We start from the raw sequence: 12,849 nt of genomic DNA on the forward strand, positions 1-12,849 counted from the left end.
CAGGCTGCTAAAGGCAAGGCCACCAATGGTGGAGCGATTAAAATCAGGGATGCGCAAGAGGCCAGAATTGGAGGAGCGCAGAGAACACAGAGGGTTGTAGGGCTGGAGGAGGTTACAGAGATAGGGAGGGGCGAAGCCATGAGGGGGATTTGAAAACAAGGATACCTGAAATATAAACACCAAATACTGGTTACATAACTCTGACACCATGCAATACAATTGTCTGACGAAAAGTCACCGACCAGAAACATTAACTCTGTTTCTCTCTCCACAGATGCTCCCTGACCTGCTGCCTGTTTCCAGCATTCTCTGTTTTTATTTCACATCTACAGCATCTGCAGAATGTTTTCATTGTGTTGATGCAATATAATTCCATTACTAGCTATCCATCTATCTACCTATCTATCCATGTATACGATCTCAGGTGTGCACACACTTTTCCATTCTAAATTGGGGCTGTTTTCATTAGAACAGAGGAGATCTGACAGGAGTGTTCAGAATTATGAAGGGATGGGACAGGGTCTAGAACATGGAGATATAAATACAGGTACAAGATTAAACACAGAAGATTTAGGACCGAGGGAGGAATAAACAAACTTACACTAAAAGGTGTAATGGACTTCCGGAATTAGTTGACTTCTCAGGATAGGCCGGTGCGGACATGATGGGCCGAAATGGCCTCCTTCTGTGCTGTAAATTTCTATGATATGATTCTATGATAGGTTAGATACATGGTTGAAGGAAAGGGAGAATAAATGGATAGAGGAACAGGCTAGGCACATGGGATCAGGAATACTGCTCCCACGGAAGGTAAACATCAAAACGGTCTGGTTGGGCCAAATGGCTTGTTTCTGTGTTGCACTTTCTATGTAGTTCCATGTACAATTCCACATCTATACTGGCAAAGTAATGGCGGTTGAGGGGGTCGTTCAGCCCGACTGCCTGCCTCTCTTCCGCGGTTACGTTCGAGCCAGGGTGTCCCTGGAGATGGAGCATGCAGTGTCCATCGATACGCTCATGGCCTTCTGCAAGAGGTGGGCACTGGGGGGGACTGGAGTGCATCATCACCCCCCGGCAACCAAATTCTAATTTGATTATAGGTTTTCGTTACAGTTTTAAATTGTTAATTTGTGGTTTCTAGTGCCAAAAGGGGGCACTTGATTTAAAGTTTCTACTAAAATGCAGTACGTGTGCTAGGCAGGTAGCGCAGGAGTCTCCCCGTGAGTCCATCTCGCTTTCAAACAGATATTCACTTCTGAGTATCGGTAAGGACGATGGTGCCTCTGGGGAGTGCAGCCAGAGCCAATTCCAAGGCACCACGGGTGGTTCAGCTGTACAGGGGGGAGGGACGAAAAATAAAAGAGCCCGAGTGATAGGGGATTCGATCGTCAGGGGAGCAGACAGGCATTTCTGCGGCCATAGACGTGACTATCGAATGGTTTTGTGTCTCCCTGGTGTCAGGGTCAAAGATGTCACAGAGCGGACGCAGGGCATCTTGGGCGGGGGTGGGGGGGTGGGCGGAGGAGGGTAAACAGCCAGAGGTCATGGTCCATAGCGGGACCAATGACACAGGTAAAATGAGGAATGAGGTCCTACAGGAAGAATTCAGGGAGTTAGGAAGAAAATTAAAGGGTAGGACCTCAAAGGTAGTAATCTCCGGGTTACTACCGGTGCCACGTGCTAATGAGTACAAGAATAGAAGGATAGAGAGGATGAACACGTGGCTGGAAAGTTGGAGTAGGAGGGAGGGTTTTAAATTCTTGAGGCATTGGGACCGCTTCTGGGGGAGATGGGACCTGTACAAACCGGATGGGTTGCACCTCAACAGCGCCGGGACCAATATCCTCGTGGGGGGGGGGGGGGGGAGTTTGCTAGTGCTGTTGGGGAGATTAGCTTGGCAGGGGGATGGGAATCTGAGATCAAATTCAAAAGGGAAGGAAGTAAAGCAGAAATTGGATAGCAAGAATCTAGAAAGCGAATCTGTAAGACAGAGGAAACAGGGCTTAGTATGGATTAAGCAATAAGGTATTCCTGTGCTGAATGGTATATACTTTAATGCAAGGAGTATAGCGAATAAGGCGGATGAGCTAAGAGCACAGGTAGACACTTAGGAGTATGACATTTGGCCATTACAGAAACATGGCTAAAAGAGGGGCAGGTTTGGCAGATTAATATTCCCGGCTACAGGATTTTTAGACAAGATAGAGAGGGGGGTAAAAAGGGGGGGTGGGGGTTGCGGTACTGACTGAAGAAACTATTACAGCGATGAGGAGGGATGATATGTTAGAGGGATCATCAACTGAGGCCATATGGGTCAAATTGAAAAATAAAAAAGGGGCAATCACACTGCTGGGCGTGTATTATAGACCCCCAAAAAGTGGTAGGGAGATAGAGGAGCAAATATGTAGGCAAATTGCTGTGAAGTCTAAAAACCATAGCGTAGTAATAGTAGGGGATTTTAACATCCAAATATTTATTGGGACAAATTTAGTGTGAAGGGTTTAGAGGGTGCGGAATTCTTGAAATGCATTCAAGAGAACTTTTTTAGTCAGTATGTAGCAAGCCCAACACGAGAGGGGGCAGTCTTGGATTTAGTTTTGGGGAATGAAGCTGGGCAGGTTGAAGGGGTATTAGTGGGGGAGCACTTGGGTTCCAGTGACCATAATTCAGTCAGATTCAAGTTGGTTATGGATAAGGACAAGAATAGGCCTGGAATAAAATTTCCGAATTGGGAAAAAGCTAATTTTGCTCAGTTAAGGAGTGATTTGGCTATGGTGGACTGGAAACAGCTACTTATGGGTAAATCAGTGTCGGAACAGTGGGAGGCATTTAAAGAGGAGATACAAAAGGCTCAAGCCAAACATGTGCCCTTAAAGAAAAAGGTTGGGAAAAATAATTCTAGAGCCCCCTGGATGTCGAGGGATTTACAGGGGAGGATTAAGAAAAAAAGTGATGCTTATGTCATATATCAATGGCTAAATACTATAGAATCTTTAGAGGAATATAGAAAGTTAAGAGGCAACATTAAAAAGGATATTAGGAATGCTAAGAGAGAGCACGAGAAATTCTTGCCCAGTAAAATTAAGCAAAACCCTAAGATGTTCTATAAATATATTAAGAGTAAGAGGGTAACTAAAGAAAGGGTAGGGCCTATTAGAGACCATGAGGGTAATCTTTGTGTAGAGGCGGAAAATGTTGGGAGGGTTCTTAACGAATACTTCACATCTGTTTTCACAAAGGAAAGGGGTAATGCAGATACTGCTATCGAGGAGGAATGTGATATTCTGGATGAAATAAATATAATGAGAGAGGAAGTATTAAGGGGTTTAGCAGCTTTGAAAGTAGATAAGTCCCCAGGCCCGGATGAAATGCCTCCCAGGCTGTTGAGCGAAGTAAAGGAGGAAATAGCAGAGGCCTTGACCATCATTTTCCATCTTTGGATTTGGGCATGGTGCCAGAGGATTGGAGGACTGCTAATGTAGTACCCTTGTTTAAGAAGGGAAAAGGGGATAGGCCAAGTAATTACAAGCCTGTCAGCCTAACCTCAATGGTGGGAAAATTATTGGAAAAAATCCTGCAAGACAGGATAAATCTGCATTTGGAAAGGCAAGGAATAGTTAGGGACAGTCAGCACAGATTTGTTAAGGGAAGATCGTGTTTGACTAACCTGATTGAATTTTTTGAGGAGGTAACTAAGAGGGTCGATGAAGGTAGTGCCTACGATGTAGTATATATGGACTTTAGCAAGACTTATGATAAGGTCCCACATGGTAGACTGGTCACTAAGCCAGTGGGATACAGGGCAAAGTGGCAAGTTGGATCCAAAATTGGCTTGGAGGTAGGAAGCAAAGGGTAATGATTGATGGATGTTTTTGTGACTGGAAGGATGTTTCCAGTGGGGTTCCGCAGGCTCAGTATTGGGTCCCTTGCTTTTTGTGGTATATATCAACGATTTAGATTTAAATATCGGGAGTATGATTAAGAAGTTTGCAGACGACACTAAAATTGGCTGTGTGGTTGATGAAGAGGAAAGTCATGGGCTGCAGGAGGATATCAATCTACTGGTCAGGTGGGCAGAGCAGTAGCAAATGGAATTTAATTCAGAGAAGTGTGAGGTGATGCACTTTGAGAGGGCTAATAAGGAAAGGGTATACACATTAAGCGGTAGGCCACTTAATAGTGTAGATGAACAAAGGGCCTTGGAGTGCTTGATCCGTGAAAGTAGCAGCCCAGGTGGTTAAGGTGGTTAAGAAGGCATATGGAATGCTTGCCTTTATTGGCCGAGGCATAGAATATAAGAGCAGGGAGGTTATGCTTAAATTGTATAATACTTTGGTTAGGCCACAGCTAGAGTACTACGTGCAGTTCTGGTCACTATTATAGGAAGGACGTGATTTCACTGGAGAGGGTGCAGAGGAGATTTACTAGGATGTTGCCTGGAATAGAGAATCTTAGTTATGAGGATAGATTGGATAGGCTGGGTTTGTTCTCATTGGAACAGAGGAGGTTGAGAGGAGATCTCATCAAGGTGTCCAAAATATTGAGGGGCCTGAACACAGTGGATAGTAAGGGTTTATTTCCATTGGTGGAGGTGTCTATTATGAGGGAGCATAGTTTTAAGGTGGTTGTTGGAACATTTAAAGGGGATTTGAGGGGGGGGGGCTTCTTTACACAGAGTGTTGTAGAGATCTGGAACTCGCTGTCTGGAAGAGTGGTGGATACAGAAACCCTCACCACTTTTAAGAGATGGTTGGATGGGCACTTAAAGTGCAGTAACCTGCAGGGTTACGGACCTGGAGCTGGTAATTGGGATTAGACTGGTTGACCTTTTGTTGGACGGCGCAGATATAATGGTAAGTACTGCAGGGAATAGAATACGGCCAGGGTGATCTCCTGGACTAGTTTCGATCGCCTGGATGGGTTGGAGAGGAATTTTCCCAGATTTTTTCCTCCCTAAATTAGCCTGGGGTTTTATCTGTTTTTTGCCTCTCCCTGGAGATCACATGGCTCCGGTTGGGGTGGAGTATAGAATGTTTCAGTATAAGGGGTATTGCAGTTGTGTGAGGAGGACTGGCTGGCCTGGGTGCTCTTTGCATTTCCGTCAATGATCATTGGTTTATATGTAATCTTTAGGGCTGCTGACCAAGGGCCGTGCGGCTCTTTGACGGCCGGCGCGGACAAGGTGGGCCGAAATGGCCTCCTTCTGTGCTGTAAATTTCTATGTTTCTATGTTTCTAAAATAATTGTGGAGCTGTTGCACTGTGAGTGGCTTAACCAGTGATGTGATGTTCACAAGATGCAATAAAACCCCAGTTAATTGAGCTCAGGCTTCCCATGATGAGGTGGGCTGCTGTGAACCTGATGCTGTGAACCGGTAATGTTCAGTTTCATTGTTAAACCTTTGCTAATAAACCAGCTAATTCTTACAGAAAAAAAAGTAATGCTTAGTGCAGCGCCACCACAGGTAGGAGGATGTAACAGCAGTGTCACAAATTTACACAGATGGTTCCCATTCTAACAGGGAGTTAATGGGCCGGAGTTTGCTGCTGGCCCCGAATACGCTTTGCCTGAGGATCACGCGATCCCCCTGTTGAGAGCTTCAGGTTTTCCCACCTTCGATTCAAATCAACAGAAGTGAACGAGGGTCCCCAGTGAGAACATAAGAAATAGGAGCAGGAGTAGGCAACCAGGCCCCTCGAGCCTGCTCCGCCATTCAATAAGGTCATGGCTGATCTGATCATGGACTCAGCTCCACTTCTCCGCCTGCTCGCCATAACCCTTTATTCCCTTATCGCTCAAAAATCTGTCTATCTCCAGCTTAAATATATTCAATGATCCAGCCTCCACAGCTCTCTGGGGCAGAGAATTCCACAGATTTACAACTCTCCGAGAGAAGAAATTTCTCCTCATCTCAGTTTTAAATAGGCGGCCCCTTATTCCGAGACTATGTCCCCTAGTTTTAGTTTCCCCTATGAGTGGAAATATCCTCTCCAAGAGCTTCTGTGACGTCAACAGGCTGTCAAAAAGGCGGAATTCTCACAGACAGCGAACAAGGAAGTTTAGTTTTGCCGCATTGTAATTGGGCAGAAAATCTTTCGGGGAAGAAAAGGTTTTGCGGCAATATAATTAGGTACATGGGAACAGGAGTAGGCTGTTCAGCCCCTCGATCCTGTTCCACCATTTAATGAGATCATGGCTGATTTGTATCATAACTCCATCCACCCGCCCTGGCTCCATATCCCTTAATACCCTTGTCCAACAAAAATCTAGCGATCTCATTTAAATTTATTCAATGATCCAGCATCTACTGTTTTTCGTGGGAGAGTTGTTCACACTTCTACCACCCTTTGTGTGAAGAAGTGTTTACTAACTTCTCTCCTGAATGGCCTGGCTCTGATTTTAAGGTTATGTCCCCTTGTCCGAGATTTCCCCCACCAGCAGCCGAAGTTTCTCCCTATCTACTTTCTCAATTCCTTTCAAAATCCTCAAATCAAATCACCCTTCAAACCTTCTATATTCCCGAGATTACAAGCCTAGCTAATGTAATCTCGCCTCATAATCTAACATTTGGATTGATGAATAACTAAAAAAAATTCAAAAATGACCAATCAGAAAGGAGATTTAGCCAATGAGGAAGAAGGAAAGGTAATCGACTACGAGGAGAAGAAACGGTTAATATTCACGACAGGCACTGTAGTCACAACCTTTGATGGATAATCTAGTTTTGCGTGTGCATGGGAGGAATCCAGATTGGGCCGATGCCAGCGTCCTCTATGCTAAAAGTACAGGTCGTTCCAGTTACTGAAATTTTGGGGACATGCACTATTGAAAAATAATCTCCAGCTGATTAAAGGGAAATTCGATCTCCAGTATACATTGCAGAATGCCATTCCTTCCTCATTATACCGAGGGAACATACAATTAAAATACCTACGCCTTACATGAATGCAATTAAAGAGCAGGCATGTCACGTGTTTAACGAGGTCAAAGCCTCGTGTTACGCAAACCCTCAGGTAAACAACACTCACACAAGCAGATGTTTGACTAAGAGTGATAGAACACAGTTTACAAGTGTAGTTACAGTACGGACACCTTGCAAAGCAGTTTCGCTTTAAAACTCTAAACAATACTTGAAACACTGCTGATTTAATTACAGTGCGTCATATATTGCTAGGGACAGTAGCGTAGTGCCCTGGCAAGGCTGCCCCCAAAAGTTTGTCAACATCCTTCGCCTGCTCCACGACGACATTCAGGCCGTGATCCTTACCAACGGATCCAGTACAGACCCAATCCACGTCTGGACCGGGGTCAAACAGGGCTGCGTCATCGCCCCAACCCTCTGCTCAATTTTCCTCACTGCCATGCTCCACCTCACAGTCGACAAGCTCCCCGCTGGAGTGGAACCAAACTACCAGTGGGAACCTGTGGGAAGCTGCTAAAACCTACGCCGCCTCCAGGCCAGGTCCAAAATCACCCCAATCTCTGTCGTTGAGTTACAGTACGCGGACGACGCCTGCGTCTGCGCATAGTCTGAGGCTGAACTCCAGGATATAGTCGAAGTATTTACTGAGGCATATGAAAGCATAGGCCTTATGCTAAACATCCGTAAGACAAAGGTCCTCCACCAGACTGTCCTCGCTGCACAGCACTGCCCCCCAGTCATCAAGATCCACGGCCCGGCCCTCGACAACATGGACCATTTCCCATACCTTGGGAGCCTCTCGTCAACAAAGGCAGACATTGATGCGGAGATCCAACACCGCCTCCAGTGCGCTAGTGCAGCCTTCGGCCGCCTGAGGAAAAGAGAGTTTGAAGACCAGGCCCTCAAATCTACCACCAAGCTCATGGTCTACAGGGCTGTAGTAATACCCGCCCTCCTGTATGGATCAGAGGCATGAACGATGTATAGAAGACACCTCAAGTCGCTGGAGATACATCACCAACGATGTCTCCTGCAAATCCCCTGGCAGGACAGGCTGACGGACATCAGTGTCCTCGTCCAGGCCAACATCCCCAGCACTGAAGCACTGACCACACTTGATCAGCTTCGCTGGGCAGGCCACATCGTTCACATATCAGACACAAGACTCCCAAAGCAAGTGCTCTATGCGGAGTTCCTTCACGGCAAACGAGCCAAAAGTGGGCAGCGGAAACGTTATAAGGACACCCTCAAAGCGTCCCTGTTAAAGTGCGACATCACCACTGACACCTGGGAGTCCCTGGCCGAAGACCGCCCTAGGTGGAGAAAGTGCATCCGTGAGGGCATTGAGCACTTCGAGTCTCAAAGCCGAAAGCGTGCAGAGGTCAAGCGCAGGCAGCGGAAGGAGCGTGCGGCAAACCAGTCCCACCCACCCCTTCCCTCAGTGACTATCTGTCCCACCTGTGACAGAGTCTGTGGCTCTTGTATTGGACTGTTCAGCCACCAAAGAACTCACTTCAGGAGTGGAAGCAAGTCTTCCTCGATTCCGAGGGACTACCTATGATGATGATGCCCTGGTAAGGGCATTAGTGGAGGAAACCCAGAAGTTAAAATTTTCAATTCCACCACGGCAGGTAGTGAGACTGAAACTGCAGGATTGTTGTGAAAACCCAAATAGTTTGCTACCTAAGCTACACATGACGTCAGCCCCACACTGTGTGGTTAGCTATGCCATCAAGCAAGTCCCTCGGTTATGAGGAATAGTCACGACAACTCAGGACGGCCATTGAATTGTGGTCTCGACAGCATCTCCCACATCAAGAGCACATGAATTACTCACACTTCTGTTTAAAACTGGCTGTCTGCTACTTTGACAAGAGGCGTTGGCCTGTCTATTTAAATAGGTTAATGCCACCCGTTAAATTAACAGGCAAACTCATTTCATATAAATACGGTAAAAAGTGGCTGCATTCGAAGGGAAGACGGGTCACTCGTATTATCCAACATGCTGAGTAAGATAAAGAAAAAAAGGGAAGCTTATGACAAATACCGAGAACTCAATACTGCAAAAACTCTAGGGGAGTATAAAAAGTGCAGGGGTGCAATTAAAAGATATCAGGAAAGCAAAGAGAGAGCATGAAAGAATGTTGGCAAATAAAATCAGGGAAACCCCAAAGATGTTTTATAAATACATTAAGAGCAAGAGGATAACTAGAGAAAGAGTGGGGCCTATTAGAGACCATAAAGGAAATTTGTGTGTGAAGGTAGAAGACGTGGGTATGGTTCTTAATGAATATTTTGCATTTGTTTTCACAAAAGAGAGGGGTGATGAATCAGAGAGGAGGAGTGTGAAATATTAGACAAGATAAACAAAGTGAAAGAGGAAGTATTAAGGGGCGTAGCAGCTTTGAAAGTGGATAAATCCCCAGGCCCGGATGAAATGTATCCCAGGCTGTTAAGAGAAGCAAAAGAGGAAATAGCAGAGGCTCTGACCATCATTTTCCAGTCCTCTCTGGCTACAGGTGCGGTGCCAGAGGACTGGAAGACTGCTAATGTTGTACCTTTGTTTAAAAAGGGAGAAAGGGATAGACCGAGTAATTACAGGCCAGTCAGCCTAACCTCAGTGGTGCGAATATTATTGGAAAAAATCCTGAGGGACAGGATAAATCTTCATTTGGAAAGACGTGGATTAATCAAGGGCAGACAGTGTGTAGTTGTTAAGGGAAGGTCGTGTCTGACTAACTTGATTGAATTTTTTGAGGAGGTAACCAGGAGGGTCGATGAGGGCAGTGAGTACGATGTAGTGTATATGGATTTTAGCAAAGCTTTTGATGAGGTCCCACATGGCAGACTGGTCACAAAAGTAAAAGCCCATGGGATCCAGGGCAAAGTGGCAAGTTAGATCCAAAATTGGCTCAGAGGCAGGAAGCAAAGGTAATGATTAATGGGTGTTTTTGTGACTGGAAGACTGTATTCAGTGGAGTTCTGCAGGGCTCAGTGCTGGGTCCCTTACTTTTTGTGATATATATCAATGACTTGGACTTGAATGTTGGGGGTATGATGAAGAAGTTTGCAGATGACACTAAAATAAGCTTTGTGGTTGACAATGAAGAAGAAAACTACGGACTGCAGAAAGATATCAATGTACTGGTCAGATGGGCGGTACAGCGGCAAATGGAATTCAATCCAGATAAGTGTGAGGTAATGTATTTGGGAAGGTCTAACAAGGAAAGGGAATATACATTAAATGGTACGACATTGAAAAGTGTAGTGGAACAAAGGGACCTGAAGGTAGCAGGCCAGGTAGATAAGGTGGCATATGGAATACTTGCCTTTATTAGTAGAGGCATGGAATACAAGAGCAAGGACATTATGCTTCAACTGTAAAAAAACACTGGTTAGGCCACAGCTGGAGTATTGTGTGTAGCTCTGGTCACCACATTACAGGAAAGATGTGATTGCACTGGAAAGGGTGCAGAGGAGATTTACAAGGTTGTTGCCTGGACTGGAGAATTCTGGCTATGAGGAAAAATTGGAGCTGCTGGGTCTGTTTTCTTTGGAACAGAGGAGGCTGAGGGGAGACCTGATTGAGGTGTATAAAATTATGAGGGGCCTGAATAGAGTGGATAGGAAGGACCTGTTTCCCTTGGCAGAGGGGGTCAATAAACAAGGGGCATAGATATAAAGTAATTGGGAGTGGGGGGGAGGGGTTGGGGGAGGTGGAAGGTTTAAAGGAGATATGAGGGGAAATTGCTTCACCCAGAGGGTGGTGGGGTTCTGGAACTCACTGCCTGAAAGGGGGGTAGAGGCAGAAAGCCTCACCACATTTAAAAAGTATTTGGATGTGCACTTGAAGTGCCGTAACCTACAGGGCTGCGGAACAAGAGCTGGAAAGTGGGATTAGGCTGGATAGCTCTTGGTCGGCCGGCGCAGATACGATGGGCCAAATTGGCCTCCTTCCATGCTGTAAATTTCTATGGTTCTTAGCTCTCTCTGCGAGCACGGTCTGTAGCCGTGGAATCATAGAATTACCTCGTCACTGGTCGTACATCAACATTGCAGTGTAGTTTTTAGTGTAACAAAAACGAAGTGCATTTATATAACGCCGTTAACATAGTAAAATATCCCAAGTCGCTTTACAGTAGCGTTTTCAAACAAAAATTGCCACCAAGCCACATAAGGAGATATTACGGCACTTGACCAAAAGCTTGGTCAGAGGGGTAGGTTTTAAGGAGCATTTTAAAAGAGGGAGAACGAGAGAGGCAGAGAGGTTTAGGGAGGGAATTCCAGAGCTTAGGGCCTAGGCAGCTGAGAGCAAGGCCGCCAATGGTGGAGTTTTGTGTATGGAGAAAGAGTCAGACTGAACACTGTGAGCTCAAAATAAAGTGTGACCTCAGTCTTTTATTGCAGGTCTCCAGAGTGCCTCTCCAACCTGTGATGCCTCTTTAAATACCTGTGCTCCCAAGGGATTATAGGATCCCTTGGGATTCCAGGGGATGAGCCCTCTGGTGGCTGTACAGAGTAAATACAAGTATACATATATAACAGGAGTGATGAAAATCAGGGATGCTCAAGAGGCCCGAATTAGAGGAGCGCAGAGATAAAGTAGAAGAGTAGAGTCGGGCCCCGTTACAGACTCTCAATCATGTGCATGTTGTATGAGCTGTTTACAGGACATCACTGAGTAGTGGCATATGCAGGAACGTAATCTTTAAAGTTAATCTGTTTTTCAGTTGAGGTATGTGTGATTTTTCTGTTGTACTGGAACATAGGCAGGTCTCGAGTGGTGGGACGTTCCATCAGGGATAACACACACTGACGCAATGGTCGCAAAGTCATGTCAAAGTACAACTTTGTTACCTTTAAATGTGCCACTTATAGATGTTTTCTGACCCTTCTTTCCTCAAGCGCACCTGAAGAAAATACATCTGTACCAAATTTATGGCTAATAAAGCCCTTGCTCAAAAAAAAAGGAAGAACTTCCATTTCTTTCGCGCTTTTCACAACCTCAGGATGCCCCAAAGAGCTCAACAGCCAATGAAGTACTTTTGAAGTGTAGTCACTATCGTAATGTAGGGAAACGTGGCAGCCAATTTGCACATAGAAAGGTCCCAGAAACAGCAACGTGATAATGACCAGATAATCTGTTTTAGTGATGTTGGTCGAGGGATAAATATTGGCCAGGACATCGGGGTTAACTCCCCTGCTCCTCTTCAAAATAGTGGCATGATATTTTTTTACATCCACCCGAGAGGACAGTCAGGGTCTTGGTTTAACGTCTCAGACGGCGCCCTGACAGTGCAGCACTGCGAACCTCGTCAACAACTTGTTTTTGATGTCACGCCTTTAATGCAGCAAAGTGCGTTTCTTAGACGCCTAGCCAAAGAAGGCAAGGTAGATCAGCAAGGTCATGGGTGGCGGGTGAGTGAGACTTGGTGTCGGCTAGGATCCAGGCAGCAGAGTTTTGAATGAGCTGAAGTTTATGGAGAGTGGAGGATGGGAGGCTGGCCAGGTGAGCACTGAGTCTGGAGCTGACAAAGGCCTGAGGGTTTCATCAATTGGGCTGAGGTTGGGTTGGAGGCGGGTGATGTCACTGAGGTGGACGTGGGTGGTTTTTGTAATGAACAGATTACGGGGTTGGAAGCTCAACTTTGGGTTGAATAGGATATTGAGGCAAAGAGTCTGGTTTAGTCTTAGACAGTGGCTACGGAGGAGGATGGAATTAATGGCGAGGGTATGGTGCTTGTGGCGGGGCCCGAAGACAATGGCTTTGATCTCCATGTTTAATTTGAGGAAATTACAACTGGAGTTTGAGGCAATGGAAGGAAGGACGTAGGTGGTAGAGAGTTTAGGTTGGGTGTTGTCAGCGTACATGTGAAGCTGACATCATGGTTGCAGATGATGTCGCCAGATGGCAGCACTTAGTTGAG

The 12,849-nt window shown here is 45.8% G+C and overlaps 1 protein-coding gene across 1 annotated transcript in view; it reads right to left on the bottom strand.

The window, feature by feature from the left end:
* Positions 1–12,849, bottom strand: part of LOC139262953 (15-hydroxyprostaglandin dehydrogenase [NAD(+)]-like) — a 96,794-nt gene that overhangs the window by 14,969 nt on the left and 68,976 nt on the right. The window lies entirely within an intron of this gene.

This window comes from Pristiophorus japonicus, chromosome 1, assembly GCF_044704955.1.
Source record: "Pristiophorus japonicus isolate sPriJap1 chromosome 1, sPriJap1.hap1, whole genome shotgun sequence".
NCBI lineage: Eukaryota > Metazoa > Chordata > Chondrichthyes > Pristiophoridae > Pristiophorus > Pristiophorus japonicus.